This window comes from Capricornis sumatraensis, chromosome 20 (assembly GCF_032405125.1).
Source record: "Capricornis sumatraensis isolate serow.1 chromosome 20, serow.2, whole genome shotgun sequence".
NCBI lineage: Eukaryota > Metazoa > Chordata > Mammalia > Artiodactyla > Bovidae > Capricornis > Capricornis sumatraensis.
The window spans coordinates 65167560-65183417 of NC_091088.1; positions in this window are offsets into that span (position 1 = coordinate 65167560).

Genomic DNA, 15858 nt, shown 5'->3' on the forward strand with positions numbered 1-15858 from the left:
TCAGACTCACGTCCCTCGAGTCAGTGATGTCATCCAGCCATCTCATCCTCTGTCATCCCCTTCTCCTCCTGCCCCCAATCCCTCCCAGCATCAGAGTCTTTTCCAATGAGTCAACTCTTCACATGAGGTGGCCAAGGTACTGGAGTTTCACCTTCTTCCTTCCAAAGAAATCCCAGGGTTGATCTCCTTCAGAATGGACTGCTTGGATCTCCTTGTAGTCCAAGGGACTCTCAAGAGTTTTCTCCAACACCACAGTTCAAAAGCATCAATTCTTCGGTGCTCAGCCTTCTTCACAGTTCAGCTCTCACATCCATACATGACCACAGGAAAAACCATAGCCTTCACTAGACGGGCCTTAGTCGGCAAAGTAATGTCTCTGCTTTTGAATATGCTATCTAGGTTGGTCATAACTTTTCTTCCAAGGAGTAAGCGTCTTTTAATTTCATGGCTGCAGTCACCATCTGCAGTGATTTTGGAGCCCAGAAAAGTAAAGTCTGACACTGTTTCCAATGTTTCCCCATCTATTTCCCATGAAGTGATGGGACCAGATGCCATGATCTTCGTTTTCTGAATGTTGAGCTTTAAGTCAACCTTTTCATTCTCAACTTTCACTTTCATCAAGAGGCTTTTTAGCTCCTCTTCACTTTCTGCCATAAGAGTGGTGTCATCTGCATATCTGAGGTTATTGATATTTCTCCCGGCAATCTTGATTCCAGCTTGTGCTTCTTCCAGTCCAGCGTTTCTCATGATGTACTCTGCATAGAAGTTAAATAAGCAGGGTTACAATATGCAGCTTTGACATACTATTTCCTATTTGGAACCAGTCTGTTGGAACCAGTCTGTTGTGTCATGTCCAGTTCTAACTGTTGCTTGCTGACCTGCATACAGATTTCTCAAGAGGCAGGTTAGGTGGTCTGGTATTCCCATCTCTTTCAGAATTTTCCACAGTTTCTTGTGATCCACACAGTCAAAGCCTTTGGCATAGTCAATAAAGCAGAAATAGATGTTTTTCTGGAACTCTCTTGCTTTTTCCATGATCCAGCAGATGTTGGCAATTTAATCTCTGGTTCCTCTGCCTTTTCTTAACACCAGCTTGAACATCTGGAAGTTTACAGTTCACATATTGCTGAAGCCTGGTTTGGAGAATTTTGAGCATTACTTTACTAGTGTGTGAGGTGAGTGCAGTTGTGTGGTAGTTTGAGCATTCTTTGGGATTGGAATGAAAACTGACCTTTTCAGTCCTGTGGCCACTTCTGAAGTTTCCAAATTTGCTGGCATTTTTTGTGCAGCTTTAAAAATTTATATATCTTGTCTTTGCACTTTTTCCCCTTGTAGTTTGAGTCTCCCTCTCATAGCAGTCAGAGAAGAATCTTGATATGGTTTCACTTCAATTTACCGAGACTATAATGTTCTATGTGCATTAATGTGTAATGAGCATTTTTAAGAACACCGTGTGGTGACAGAAATTCTTCACTGTTACTGACAAATCACAAAAGCCATATATTGTTTGGCTTTTGAGCAATCCTTTATGGCTGGTCAGCTACCAGGATGGCATGACTCCTAGATTAGAGGGCCATGGGTTAAAGGATACCAGACACAGAACAGGTTCAGAGTTTGATGAGGACTACAAAACTTCCCTGGTGGCTCAGATGGTAAAGTGTCTGTCTAAAATTTGGGAGACCTGGGTTCAATCCCTGGGTTGGGAAGATCCCCTGGAGAAGGAAATGGCAATCCACTCCAGTACTATTGCCTGGAAAATCCCATGGAAAGAGGACCCTGGTAGGCTACAGTTCATGGTCTCGCAAGGAGTCGGATACGACTGAGTGACTTCACTTTCACAAACCTTATACTGAGCATCTCAAATATAAACCTTATTCCTCGACAAATCAGATCATGTACTTGTGGAAGCTAATTTACCTGTTGTGTAATTTTATCTAGGTGGGTGTGGTGTATAAATTACATATTTCACATTGGGGGTAAGAGAAAGTTTTCTTACAGGTGCTCCCCTACCAAGAGTCTGCTATGACTTTCATTATACTTGTCATTAAACTTTGCATGGAAAGCAATGCCTGGAGAAAGATTAAAAGGTAATATGTCAAAGTCAAGCATTCATGTTTAGCAAACAGGTCACACATCCCTGAGGAATTCCAGCCATGGGAGGAGCCAGATGTCTTGAGTATTCCTCTTTAGGGATTAAATGAAGGACATAGATAATGTGGAATGAGAACATGGTAGATAGATTCGGTTACATATCAATTAGGTGTTCAGTTCAGTTCAGTCGCTCAGTCATGTCCAACTCTTTGCAACCCCATGAACCGCAGCACACCAGGCCTCCCTGTCCATCACCAACTCCCGGAGCCCATGCAAACCCATGTCCATTGAGTCGGTGATGCCATCCAACCATCTCATCCTCTGTCGTCCCCTTCTCCCCCTGCTCTCAATCTTTCCCAGCATCAGTGTCATTTCCAATGAGTCAGCTCTTTGCATCAGGTGGCCAAAGTATTAGAGTTTCAGCTTCAACATCACTCCTTCCAATCAACACTCATGACTAATCTCCTTTAGGATGGACTGGTTGGACCTCCTTGCAGTCCAAGGGATTCTCAAGAGTCTTCTCCAACACCACAGTTCAAAAGCATCAATTCTTCGGCGCTCAGCTTTCTTCACAGTCCAACTTTCACATCCATATGTGACCACTGGAAAAGCCATAGCCTTGACTAGACAGACGTTTGTTGGCAAAGCAATGTCTCTGCTTTTCAATATGCTATCTAGGTTGGTCATAACTTTTCTTCAAAGGACCCATATTCAAACACATTCTTGTCTTCCTGGCCCGATGGCTCACGGCAGTGAACAAGCTGATAAACTTGTCTCTTTTGTTACTCCTGAAGAGCATCATGCTCTATTATCCAATAATACTGGCTCATTACATCAAATTTGGAAAATTCCATACCGACATGCTAAAGAAATCATTAATAATATCTCTACTTGTAGGCCCTTACATCTTCGACCCTTTGCACAAAATATCAATCCTCGAGGATTACAACCCAATGAACTATGGCAAATATATGTAACTCATTGCCCTGAACTTTCTCCCTCTTCCTTCTTACATATCTCAATTGATACAAATTCTTCTTTTATATGGGCCACACCTCCCCAAGGTGAAGCTACATGTTATAACCCACCTATTAACTTGCTTTACAATAATGGGAACACCTAGTTCAATAAAAGCAGACAATGGCCCTACCTATATTTCTAGGCCATTCAAACAATTCTTACAATCATTTCCTATTAAACATATTACAGTTATTCCTTATAATCCACAAGAATAGTGCATAGTAGAATTAGCACATCACTGAAACTACATATAAAAAAAATCTAAAAGGGGGAATACACAGGAACACTTCTATCTTCCTTATCTGTTATAGTCTTTACAGACTGGGCCCTGGGGTCTAGAGTCAACGAAAAGAAGGCAAAAGAAGAATGCGGGGGACCCAAGTCTCAAGTGAAACAAGGGTACTTTATTTTCAGAAACGCATGCTTATATATCTTCAATTAAAATGATTACTCAGCCATTAAGAATGAAATTCCATCAGTTGTAAGAAAATGGATAGTCCTGTAAGTAAAAGGTCACTGAAGGGAGTTACTGAAGGGAATCGAAGCAGGTGCTCTTTCCTATGATCTCAGTCCTGAGAACTGCGTGCAGCTCTGCTTGTTCCTGTTTTCCAGGAACTGATAAGGAACAGAGAGTCTTGAGAAATGGCACACAATGGAAGAAAATGCAACATATTGGATCCCTTAAAGTTGAACATCCCCTGAGAATTCCCTCTTTTTTATTTTTTCACAATTGGGGGTGACTGTAGATACTTCTTGTGAAAAAGGCCCTGACCAATTGAGTGTGTTTAGTTTGAACAATTTTAGTTGAAAAGCATCAGTATACTACAAATATAATCACCAGGATACTTATCAGCATTATAGCTCCAGATCCAACACTACATGTAATTCTTTGAAACCATCCTCGAGGGTCTAGCCCAGATAATTGATCAGCTAGCTGTTCCGCTAAGCTTTCCAAATTGTTGGAAGAAGGTAGACTCTTAGAGAAGGTTTCAAAGATTTCCTTTTGTAATAATTGTACATTTAAGGAAGCATTATCATGTATGTCTTGCAAAAGAAATTTGATTTGTTCCCAATAGTAGGCACTATAGTTGAACTGAACAGGGGTAATACAAAATTGAGCAGAATTCCAGTCACATTTTAGTATAACTTGCTTTTGTAAATCTATTAATTGATCGCTGACTCATTGGATGGCTGTTTTTATTTCCTGTATTTCATCTTGAACTTCCTCATTTATCTGAGCCTGAGTGGTCCACATAGCATGCACATCTTTGCTCCAATTTTGAATAAAGTTGTGTGTTTGAACTGAGGCTTGTAAAGCAATGCCTGCGATAGCAGCAGTAGTGCAAATGGTAGTTAATCCCCAACTGCCAAGAATTAACCATCCAATAAATCGTCTAGATCATCGAAGTACTTTAGTAAGTAACTGGGAGGCAAGTCCTGCCATGGGACCCTCTTCCCAGGGTCGTTGGAGATCTACTGGCAACCATAGATTATGTCGAGATTGAAGAATCAAAAGGGATTCGTTTTTCAAAGAAACCTAGGAATTAAGACAAGTATACAATTTGCAATCTATACAAGTCACAGAACAGAAAGCCTTATTAAACTGCAAGTTCCCTATAGCTGTAACAAAAGGGGAACACAAGCTTGTATGAAATATGAATGATTATAACGAAAGGAATAGTTACTATGACTACAGCTGGTCCCCATGAAATATCCAGTCCAAGTTCCAAGTTCTTTGGTGCTCGCGGCAAGTTTCCAGATGTCCCATTGTTCAGGCCCAATCCGTTTACTGAGGATGATTCGAGGGCGAAGGGGTGCCATTTCACCATCAAGCCAGCCAAGAAGTCCTTTGTCATGGTAATGTTCCATCATAGTATCAGTAACCTTCTATGTTACTTGAGTAGCATAATCACAGACAGTGCTATTAATATCATCTGAACAGTTAGACAACCACATACCGTGGGGTCCCCAATCAACTATGGTGTAATCGGCCACAAACATTAATTCCCTTGATTTAGCTTGACATCTGTATATTCATATATATATATATATGAACAGGAGTATATTTAAAGTTCTTACATGCAAAGCCTTTGCATAACGACTTTTGTCCTTTTCTTAGAGTTTCAGTAGTGTTGACATGGTTCTCATAGAAAGAAAGGGCAGTAAACAGTCCAAGCAATGTCCGAAAGTTCTTCTTTGGAGGCAGAACGAAAGCCCATGTTTGTCGGCTAATGTTAATGCATAATTCTGCTGGACCCATGCAGAGAGGAAGGACTTCATACCCTAGAGAAATATTAATCTGCCTTCTTCCTCAGGATAAAAGGGCCCCTCCAAGCTCCAAGGAGGAGGCACATGTACTGAGTCATTGGTGGATATGATCGGTCCTTTATCTGTCAATTCTACAACCTGCAGTAAAGGGGGGTTGGGTATATAGGCCCAATAAGTATGATAATTCAGCTTGAGCAGGGGAAGCAAAAGCAAGGAAAGCAAGCATAGCAACAAAAATCTTCTCTGGATTCCGAGGCATTCCCTGCTGAGAAACCAGATTTTCAGCTTGATAAGTAAGGGTTTTTATTTGTCCCCAAGTAGGGAGATCATCAGGTCGATGACATCCAAGGTGATGCTTCTTGAAGATTTTGAGAGCCACCATGACATTTATTGGAATATTTTTTTCCCAGGGTTTTGTTTTTTCGTCTTTATTTTGAACACTGGAGGCTCCCCTGGGGCAGATTTTCTGAAGAGGATGCCAACTGAGTTCGTTGGATCCATCTGGAGAAATACAAGCATATCCCTTTCCCTGTAAGATAATTTCCCAAATTTCCATTGCTTAGTGAGCCCGTCTTGATACCAAATGGGCAGAGGAAGAGAGGTATCCTTTAATTCCTCGAAAGGTTTTTCTGCTTGTGTCGAGATATCTCCTTGAGGTAAGTTTAAAAAATTTAAAACAAATAAAGCTGTATTAACAATAGTTATAGGATTAGAGAGTATACAGTGTTGAGATCTAGTAAAATCTGCTCTGGATAAGGAAGATAGAAATGTTCCTGCATACTCCCCCTTACAAATTTTTTAATTTGTAGTTTCAGTGTTTGATGTGCTCATTCAATTATGCCCTGTGCTTGTGGATTATAAGGAATGCCTGTAATATGTTGAATAGAAAAAGACTGTAAAAATTGTTTGAATTGCCTAGAAGTATAGGCAGGGCCGTTGCCTGTTTTTATAGAGTTGGGAGTTCCCATTATTGCAAAACAAGCTAATGGGTGGGTTATAACGTGCCGTGTAGCCTCACCTCGAAGAGGGGTGGCCCATATAAAATAATTTGTGATGATACAGACATGTAGGAAAGATGATGGAGAAAGTTCAGGGCAATGAGTTACATCCATCTGCCATAATTCATTGGGTTGTAATCCTCGAGGATTAACACCCTGTGCACCGGGTCGAAGATGTAGGGGACTACAAATAGAGCAATTATTAATGATTTCTTTAGCATGTTGGTATGGAATTTTGTAAATTTGGTTTAAGGAGCCAGCATTATTGTACAATAGAGCATGTTGTTCCTCAGGAGTAGCAAAAGAAACAAGTTTATCAGTTTGTTCATTACCATGAGTCATAGGGCCAGGAAGGCAGGAATGTGTTTGGGTATGGGTAATATAAATGGGGGAAGTGCAGTCCCTAATAAGAGACTGTAGTTTGAGAAAAACTTGTTGAATAATAGGTTGATTGGAATTTATAATAGAGGTTTCTATATTTCTTAATATAAAAACTGAATATAAAGAGTCAGAGACTATATTAATAGGGTAAGGATGTAGGTGAATAACTTGAATAAGAGTATATAATTCGTTTTGTTGAGCAGAATGAATTTTAGTATAAAAGACTTTGTATTCTTTGACAGACCAGAATGAGGCTTTGGTGTTTTTAGTTCCATCTATATAGAAAACATCCGCTCGAGGTATAGGTTGTAAGGTGACAATGCAAGAGAGAATAAATTCAGTATTTTTGAAGAAATTCCATAGTTTGTTAGAAGGATAATGAAATGAAATATCTTTAAAATATTCCAGAAAGGCTATTTGGAACTTGGTAGATGTTTGTAGTGCATTCTCGAATTGAGATTTATTAATTACAATTTTATGAGGATCAGAGCCAATCAGAGTCTTAGTTCTATTTCTCCCATTGATAATTATTAGAGTGATCAAATCAATATAGGGCGTAAGTGACCTTGTCCCTCTAAAATGGGTATAGATCCATTCTATCAGGTGTTCTTGTTGGGCAAGAAGTCCCGTGGGGGAAGGGAGAGAAGGGAGTATAAACAACTCGAGAGGTAAATCAAGTCTAACACGAGTAAGAAACTGTTCTTGCAATTTATTTTGTATTAAACGAGGGCTATTTAAATAGGGATCTCCTTTCAAAGTATTCAATAAATTAGTCAGTTGATCATTTGCAATGCCTAAAGTGGGTCTAATCCAGTTTATATCGCCTAAAAGTTTTTGAAAACCATGCAAGGTTGATAATTTATCAACATGAATCTCTGTTAGTTGGGGAGTAATACGTTGTCTATTAACAACAGAGACTAAGTAATGGTAAGGAGTAGAGGTTTGAATGTTTTCAGGAGCAATGATTAATCCAGAGTCTTTCAAGCATTTTTGAGCTATGTCAAACATTTGTTGAGTTTCTAAAACACAGGGAGCTGAAAACAATATATCATCCATATAATGAATAACAAGAAAGATAGGAAATTGTTTTCTCACAGGTTCAAGGGCTTTGGCTACATAATATTGACACATGGTAGGAGAATTCATCATTCCTTGAGGCAATACAGTCCACTGATATCGTTTATTAGGCCCAATATGATTAGGATAAGGAAGAGAGAAAGCAAATCTCTCTGGGTCTAGAGGGTGTAAAGGCATAGTAAAAAAGCAATCTTATAAATCTATAATATGCCAGTTTTGAGGGATAGTGGTAGGTGATGGAATTCCTGGTTGCAATGCACCCATAGGTTTCATAGATAGTATTAATTTTCCTAAGGTCTGTTAAGAGATGCCATTTGCCAGATTTCTTTATTACAAAAATAGGAGATTCCAAGGGGAATAAGAGTCTTCAATATGCTGTGATTTCAATTGTGTATTGATAAGTTCTTTAGTAGCCTCCAATTTCTCTTTTGTGAGGGGCCATTGCTCTGTCCAAATAGGCTCGTCATTTTTCCAAGTAATTTTAATAAGTGCATTGACTGTTAAGTGAGCAGTGGCCCCTAGGAAAAATGTGGAATATATATTTGAGTTTGCCATTGCATAAGTAAATCTCTTAATATTAAATTGAGGGGTGTATCTATCACATAAGGTTATAATGTTGCAGGCTGGCCTTTTGGTCCCTCACATGGATATACTTGGACACTTTGATAAACCTCTTGTACTTTGGTTTGAGAAACTCCTGCAATTTGGCAAGAAATTCTCTGTATAGGCCAAGATTTGGGCCATAAATGTTTGGAAATAATAGTAATATTGGATCCAGTATCAAGAAGACCAGAAAACATTTTGTCATTAATTTTGATATTAATATTTGGTCGTGCATATTCAGATACTATTGACGTCCATAAGGATTGGTTTTGATCTGTACTGCCAAATCCACCTGTGCAGATGCCATTAGAGGAGTTAATAGACATGTAAGGTAAAAGAAGTAGTTGGGCAATTTTGTCCATTTTTGAACTGCCATAGTATCTGAGATGACATCATAATTTGAATTTCTCCCTTATCATCTGAATCAATTATTCCAGGGTGAACAGTAATTCCTTTAGAAGTCAAACTAGATCGGCCAAGTAAAAGGCAGAAGATTTGTGGGGGTAGAAAGAGTATCCACCTCATTAGTTTAAGTGGAACCTTATATACTTCTCAACTAGCTGTTGAGAACGATAAAAGGAATACCTCAACGTTCTAAGAGGTCTATTAGGCCATTTCCCAAGACATACGTGCTGAGATAACTTTGGTACAAGATTAGCCAGGGAGAACAGGTTCCAGACAATGTCTCTATGCAAGATATACTGTTGCTGTGTAAGCAGGGGTACAAGTCTTGAGATACAGGTTCCCAGGCAAGATTTGTTACAATTATAATCATTACCATAGAGCCTAAGAAAAGCATTTCCATGAGTAAGACATTCACTGTGTAATCATTAGTTCTGGACCTAAAGAAAGGTCAGTTCTCTGGCAAGATATGTTGCTGCAGAAGGCTTAAGGAAAGCATGAGTGAGAATGTTTGTCTCCTCCTTACAGGGCCTTGGACTGCCTGCCTAAGCATTAACTCTTTCATTTCCTCCTGCTTTTAGGAGAATATTGTTGGCAGGGAAAGGGGTGGGGAAATCGTTCTGTAACTTCTTCCTGCTGGGAAGGGGCGTAGACCCTAAACTGTTGAGGCAACATATCCTCCTTATCCTCATATGGAGGGCCTCTGATCCAGTGGCCCTGAGTAATAGCTAGAGGAGGCAGCCGAAACTGCAGGAGCATGAACAATCACTTGTAACTTAAATGCCTAAGTCACTTAGGTTCATTATATAGTTACAGATAGAAAAGCAAACAGCAAGAACCAGATGACTACAATTATTACAGTTTTCCACCAAGGAGGGCTTTGTATTTGAGCTTCTATAGCATCACATTGCCCTGTATGGGTTAATATTTCAAAAGTAATTTGGTTTTGGGGAATACCAGCTCAAGCATTAGAATTGGCACGATCTCGGGTCACACCCTGAAGCCACATGGTCCACTGAAGATATTCTCCTGGTTTAAGATGAGCCCTTATCAAAAGTTGCCCATCATAAAGTTACAAAATTTCCAGTGGAAGATGCCATAGCATTTAAAAGCTCCATAGTAAAAGGCAAATGAGGACGTACATAGTTACAGCTTTTTTCATTTGTTGCATGTGAGAAAAATCAATGCCTTGCTATTGAGGTATTATTTGCCCTTGGGCGTTAGTATTTCTCAAAAACAGGAAAAGCAGAGAAACCATCAGCCTCAGTGATTTGAGACTGCAAAGCAAGTAACTCAGAAAGCCTTCATCGTGAAGCATGATAGTTTTTTTTTTTCATAAATACGAGTGCGTGCCAAAGGCTTATCATTGTCATCAAGAAAAGTATTGTCAGCCTTAGTGTCAAAAAGAGCCTCAGAAGAATTACCGTCAGGGTCATCTTGTTCTTGAATTGAGGGGACTTTCGGTTTCGTGTCCGTTGCAAGAGGAGGAAGGGGAGCACTTGGGGCAGGGATGGTGGGAAAACTCTGAAATATTTTATGTTGTTCTAACTGAGCCTTTTGCAAAGTTTCATCATCTAATTCATATTCATGTAACAAGTGTTCTGCCTATTGTCGAATATTGCGGAGGAGAGGGGCTAGAGTTACCTTGAAATGGCAGAATCACAGCTTTATTAATAAGAGCCCATAAGGGCCAGAAATATTCTGGAATAGTTTTTCCCCATCTTGAGGCTCCTTTAAGATTCTCTTTAATCTGGTTCCAAATTTCTAAATTGAAACCGCCTTCATCGGGGAACCAGGGATTATGTTCAACCACCATTTGGAGATAAGCCTCTATTCGCTGACACGAAACTGAAAGTCCTTGAACTTACACAAAGGAAGAAAATGCAACATATTGGATCTCTTAAAGTTGAACGTCCCCTGACACTTATCCAGAGCAGACTTTACTAGATTCCTGTCAGGGAATGTTGAACAGGATTCCTATGTGCTGTTTCTCATAAATCCTCTGTTCCTTATCAGTTTCTATTGTCAGAAAGGAGTGGAACAGCACTCCGCTCCCAGGACTGAGGTCATAAGATGAGAGAGGCTTGAATCTCCTTCAGTAAACATTCTCCTTACGACAAAACTGCTTAGTTTCGGTCCTCTTTTTTAAGATATGGATTGTCTCCTGACCTTGTGCCCATTATTCATCCCTTGTTCCCTTGGTAACGGTTGCTGTACGTTTGGTTTTCTGATCTTTATCATTATCGAAAGAACTTTCTTGTACAACAGTCTATATATACTCACAGAAATATTAAAGCACCTTTGCACCATCAGAGCTTGGGTCTCCGTGCCTTTCTTTCTTTCTCTCTCTCTTTTACTCTCTTCCAGTTTCTTATCATCGACTCCGGACAGCCAGGTTCCGATCCATTAAAGGACCCAAAGTGGCGTCCGAACAGGGACTCTGGTATACGTGGCATTTCGGACAGAGGGACTCAGGGCCTATTGAGGTTGAGACCTATTGAGGTTGGTAAGTACTAAGACACGGGTCAAACGGCTGGAAAGCCCCATCTTTTCTCTACTTTATTTTACCATTTGTTTAAAGCTCAGGGACATTTGGTTTCATGCCAATGAATAGAGGTTGCTTTCAAACAGTGGTTAAATGAAATCCTTGGTCCCCTAATAAAGGTCGTTTTGATTTAGAAATTTGGCACCGGGTCAAAGAAATTGTTGAATGAGTCACCAGGCAGGGAAAAAATATTCCATTTGATTTCTGACCCCTATGGGCTCCCATTAAAGCTGTAATTCTGCCATTTCAAGGTAAATTCTAGCCCTCCCAATACTTGACAACAGACAGAACACTTATTGCATGAATATCAAGTAGATGATAAAACTTTACAAAAGGCCCAAGTAGAACATAAAAATTTTCAAAATGTTCCTACTAGCCCTGCCCGGCTGCTTCAAATGCTCCTCCTCTGCCAGCAGGCACAAATCCAGAAGTCTCTCCTTTGTTAGAACCTAATGATTCTGACAATGACTCTCCTAAGTTGTTTTTTAAAGGTTCTTCAGACTCCCCTCCTGCAAGCTCCTGCTTTGAGCTTGCCCACAGGGTCAGAATTTAATTTGTTTGTCACTGAAAGAAAATGTGTGGCCTTGGGAGTTTTGACACAACCCCGAGGGCCTCACCAGCAACCTGTTGCTTATCTAAGTAGAGGATTGGATGTAACTTCACGTGGGTGGCCCCACTCCCTAAGAATAATTGGGACAGCAGCTTTATTAGCACCTGAAGCTTTAAAAATAATCAATCGATGAAATCTTACTGTCCTGACTTCTCATGATGCGAGTGGAATCTTAAATTCTAAGGTTAATATTTGGATGACAGACAGTAGGCTTCTTAAAATCAGTCATTGTTGTTAGAAGGACCAGTAACTAAGCTTAAAGCGTGTGGACATTTAAATCCTGCCACTTTCCTTCCTGAGAAGGAAAATGAAACACCTGATCATGATTGTTCCCAATTTCTAACTTTAAACTATGCAGCTTGGAAGGATATAATGGATACACCATTAGACAATCCTGACATGGAAATATTTACAGATGGCAGTTCCTTTGTTCGGGATGGAAAGCATGAAGCAGGTTACACCTTGGTGACTGCTGAACAGGTTTTAGAAGCAAAATCTCTCCCCCAGGAAACCAGTGCTCAGTTAGCGGAGTTGTGGCTCTGACCTGAGCTCTACAGTTAAGCAAAGGGCAGCGTGTAAATATCTACATGCATTCTAAGTATGCCTTTTTGACTTTACATGCTCATGCTGCAATATGGAAAGACAGTTTAAAACAGCAACAGGAGAACCTATGAAGCATTTCAGAGAGATTGAGAGACTTTTAACTGCTATATATTGTCCTAAAGAAGTAGCTGCTATGCATTGCAAAGGGCACAGCAGGGATGGGAGTAAAGCAGCTGAAGGTAATCAGCTGGCTGATTGTCAAGCCAGAAAAGAGGCACTTTAAGAAACCCCTTCACTACAGACACCCTTATTCTGGACAGGTCCTGTAGAACAGGAAAAACCACAATATACTGAGCAAGAATTAGAAAGATATAAGAGGAACTAAGATTACGGATAAAGGATGGTTACAGTCCGAGGATGGATGACTAATAATTCCTGAAAATGCTGAATGGAAAATCCTTAAGGGTTTACAGCAGAGTTTTCATTTGGGTGCAGAGAGTACATACCGGATGGCATCTCGTTTGTTTGAGGGTAAAAATGTAATGAAAACCTTAAAGAACACTATCAAAAGGTGTGAGGTTTGTTAGAAAAATAACCCAAAGACTGAAAAGCTAGCAAAATCTGGATTACAATGAAGTGGAAAGCATCCTGGAGAGGGCTGGGAAATTGATTTTACTCATATGCCAAAAGCTAATGGGTATTCTTGCTTACAAGTTTGGGTGGATACTTTTACTGGATGGATGTTTGCATGGTTCAGCAACGACCTTTTATGCTCTTCTGAACAAAAAGTCCTTGGTACAGACTCATATTTGCAAAAAATCAGCACTTACTCACTCTCCTCCGCAACAGAGGCTCTCTGAATTAATAGGCTTTGCAATCACAAGTTTCTGATGCCGATGGTTTCTCCATCTTCTCAGTTTTAAGAAATCCTGACGCTCAAGGGCACATAATACCTCAATATGAGGGTATTAATCTTTTTTCACATGCAACACATGAAAAAGGCTGTAACTATGTATGGTCCACATTCGCCTGTTACTAAAGAGCTTCTAAATGTTGTGGCATCTTCTATTGGAAATTTTATTCCCTATGATTGCCGAACTTTAATAAAAGCTCTCCTTAAACCAGGAGAATATCTTCAATGGACAATGTGGTTTCATGATATAGCCAGAGATCATGCTAACAAGAATGCTCGGGCTGGCACTCCCCCAAACCAAATTACTTTTGAAATGTTAACTGGCGCCAAGCAATTTGATACCATAGAAGCTCAAACACAATGCCCTCCCTTATTGCATGAACAATGGAAAACAGCGGTCCTTGAAGCCTGGGATCGAATTACTCCTCAAAGAGAGCCTACAGGTAGCTACACTAAAACATTACAAGGAAAAAATCAACGTTATGCTGGTTTTCTAGCTCGATTAGAAACTGCTATTTCCTGTACTGTAATCAGAGAAGAAGCCAAAAAAAAAAAAAGCTAGAGAAATTACTTGCTTATGAGAATGCAAATCTGGAATGTCAGAGAGCTACGGTTCCAATTCGTGAGACTGGGACTATTATTATTTGAAGGCTTGTTGCAATCTAGAATCAGAAACTCAAAAGATGCAAATGCTAGCTACGACAATGGCTGCTACTTCTAGAAAGGGAAATGAAGGATACTTTACATGTAGAGAAAAAAACCATTTAGAAAGGGACTGCCCTAAGAAGGCTAATAGAAAACTTCAAAGAATCTGCCCTCGCTGCCATAGTGGCATGCATTGGGCCAAAGACTGTAAATCTAAATTTGATATTGAAGGAAAACCTATTCCGGGAAACTCCAAACAGGGGACCCCCCCCCTGCCCCCCGCAGGTCCCCTACAACAAAAACCAGGGGCAACTTCTATCTTTTCCCTCAAACCTCAACATCTGGCAGTGCTGCGGTCGATATACCAGCCCTAAATGATTTTTCCCTTTACCTTCAAGCAGTCCCTTCTACAGTACCTACCGGACTTTTTGGACCCCTGCCCCCACAAACCTTTGGTCTTTTACTTGGCCAATCTAGTTAGATTTCTAAAGGAATTACTGTTCACCCTGGAGTAATTGATTCAGATTATAAAGGAGAGATTCAAATTATGTCATCTCAGATTCTATGGCAATTCAAAAAGGGGGACAAAATTGCTCAATTACTTCTGTTGCCTTACATTTCTATTAACTCTTCTAATAATGTACAGACAAGCAGATTTGGCAGATCAAAAACAATCCTTATGTGCCGCGGCCAGCACAAGCAAGAGTCGCACCTGCAAAGGGAGAGAACGGAGCGTCCCCGCTAAGAAAAATAAGAGAGACAAAAGATGGGGTTGAGAGGATCAGACCCACTATGTCTGATGCCTTCCTTTATTAGGCCACGGTATTTATAGGGTAAAGTACGTGACTTAAGACATGTACAAGGTTATTCTTTAATCTCAAAATACAATCACCAGACCCCTACCATTGTGTACAGAATTCAATAAGATAATCTATCTTTTATGATACGTGTATAAGATAATCTATCTTCTAGGACATGTTGCAGGAACAAGACATCCTGGAGCAAGACGACCTGGAGCCTTAAGGGCTACAAGAATTCTTGAGGGTGGCGGGACAGGGAGCTTAGGACAACGCCTAAGGCTCTGCATACCTGCGGAGCAGCTCCCAGGACTTAACCCTTCACGGGCCGTCCCCCGCACTTATGGACATCATTGGTATCTCAATATGCCTGATCAAATATAAATATCAAAATTAATGCTTCAAGACTTTCTGGTCTCCTCAACACTGGATCTGATATTACTATTATTTCCAAACACTTATGGCCCAAAACCTGGCCTATAGAAAAAAATCTCTTGCCAAATTGCAGGAATATCTCAAACCAAAGTATAAGAAATTTATCAAAAGATTCAAATCTACCCACATGAAGGACTGAAAGGCCAGCCCGCAACTTAAGACCTTATGTGTTAGATGCACCCCTTAATCTAATAGGAAGGGACTTACTTATGAAATGGCAAACTCAAATATACATTCCACATTTTTCCTAGGGGCCACTGCTCATTTAACAAACAAAGCAATTATTAAACTAACTTGGAAGAATGATGAGCCTATTTGCACAGAACAATGGCCCCTCATGAAAGAAAAATTACAGGCTACTAAAGAACTTATAGACAGACAAGCACAATTAAAACATATTGAGGAATCTTACTCTTCTTGGAACTCTATTTTTGTTATAAAATAGAAATCCAACAAATGACATCTCTTAACAGACCTTAGAAAAGTTAATGCATCTATGAAACCCATGGGTGCACGACAACCAGGGATCC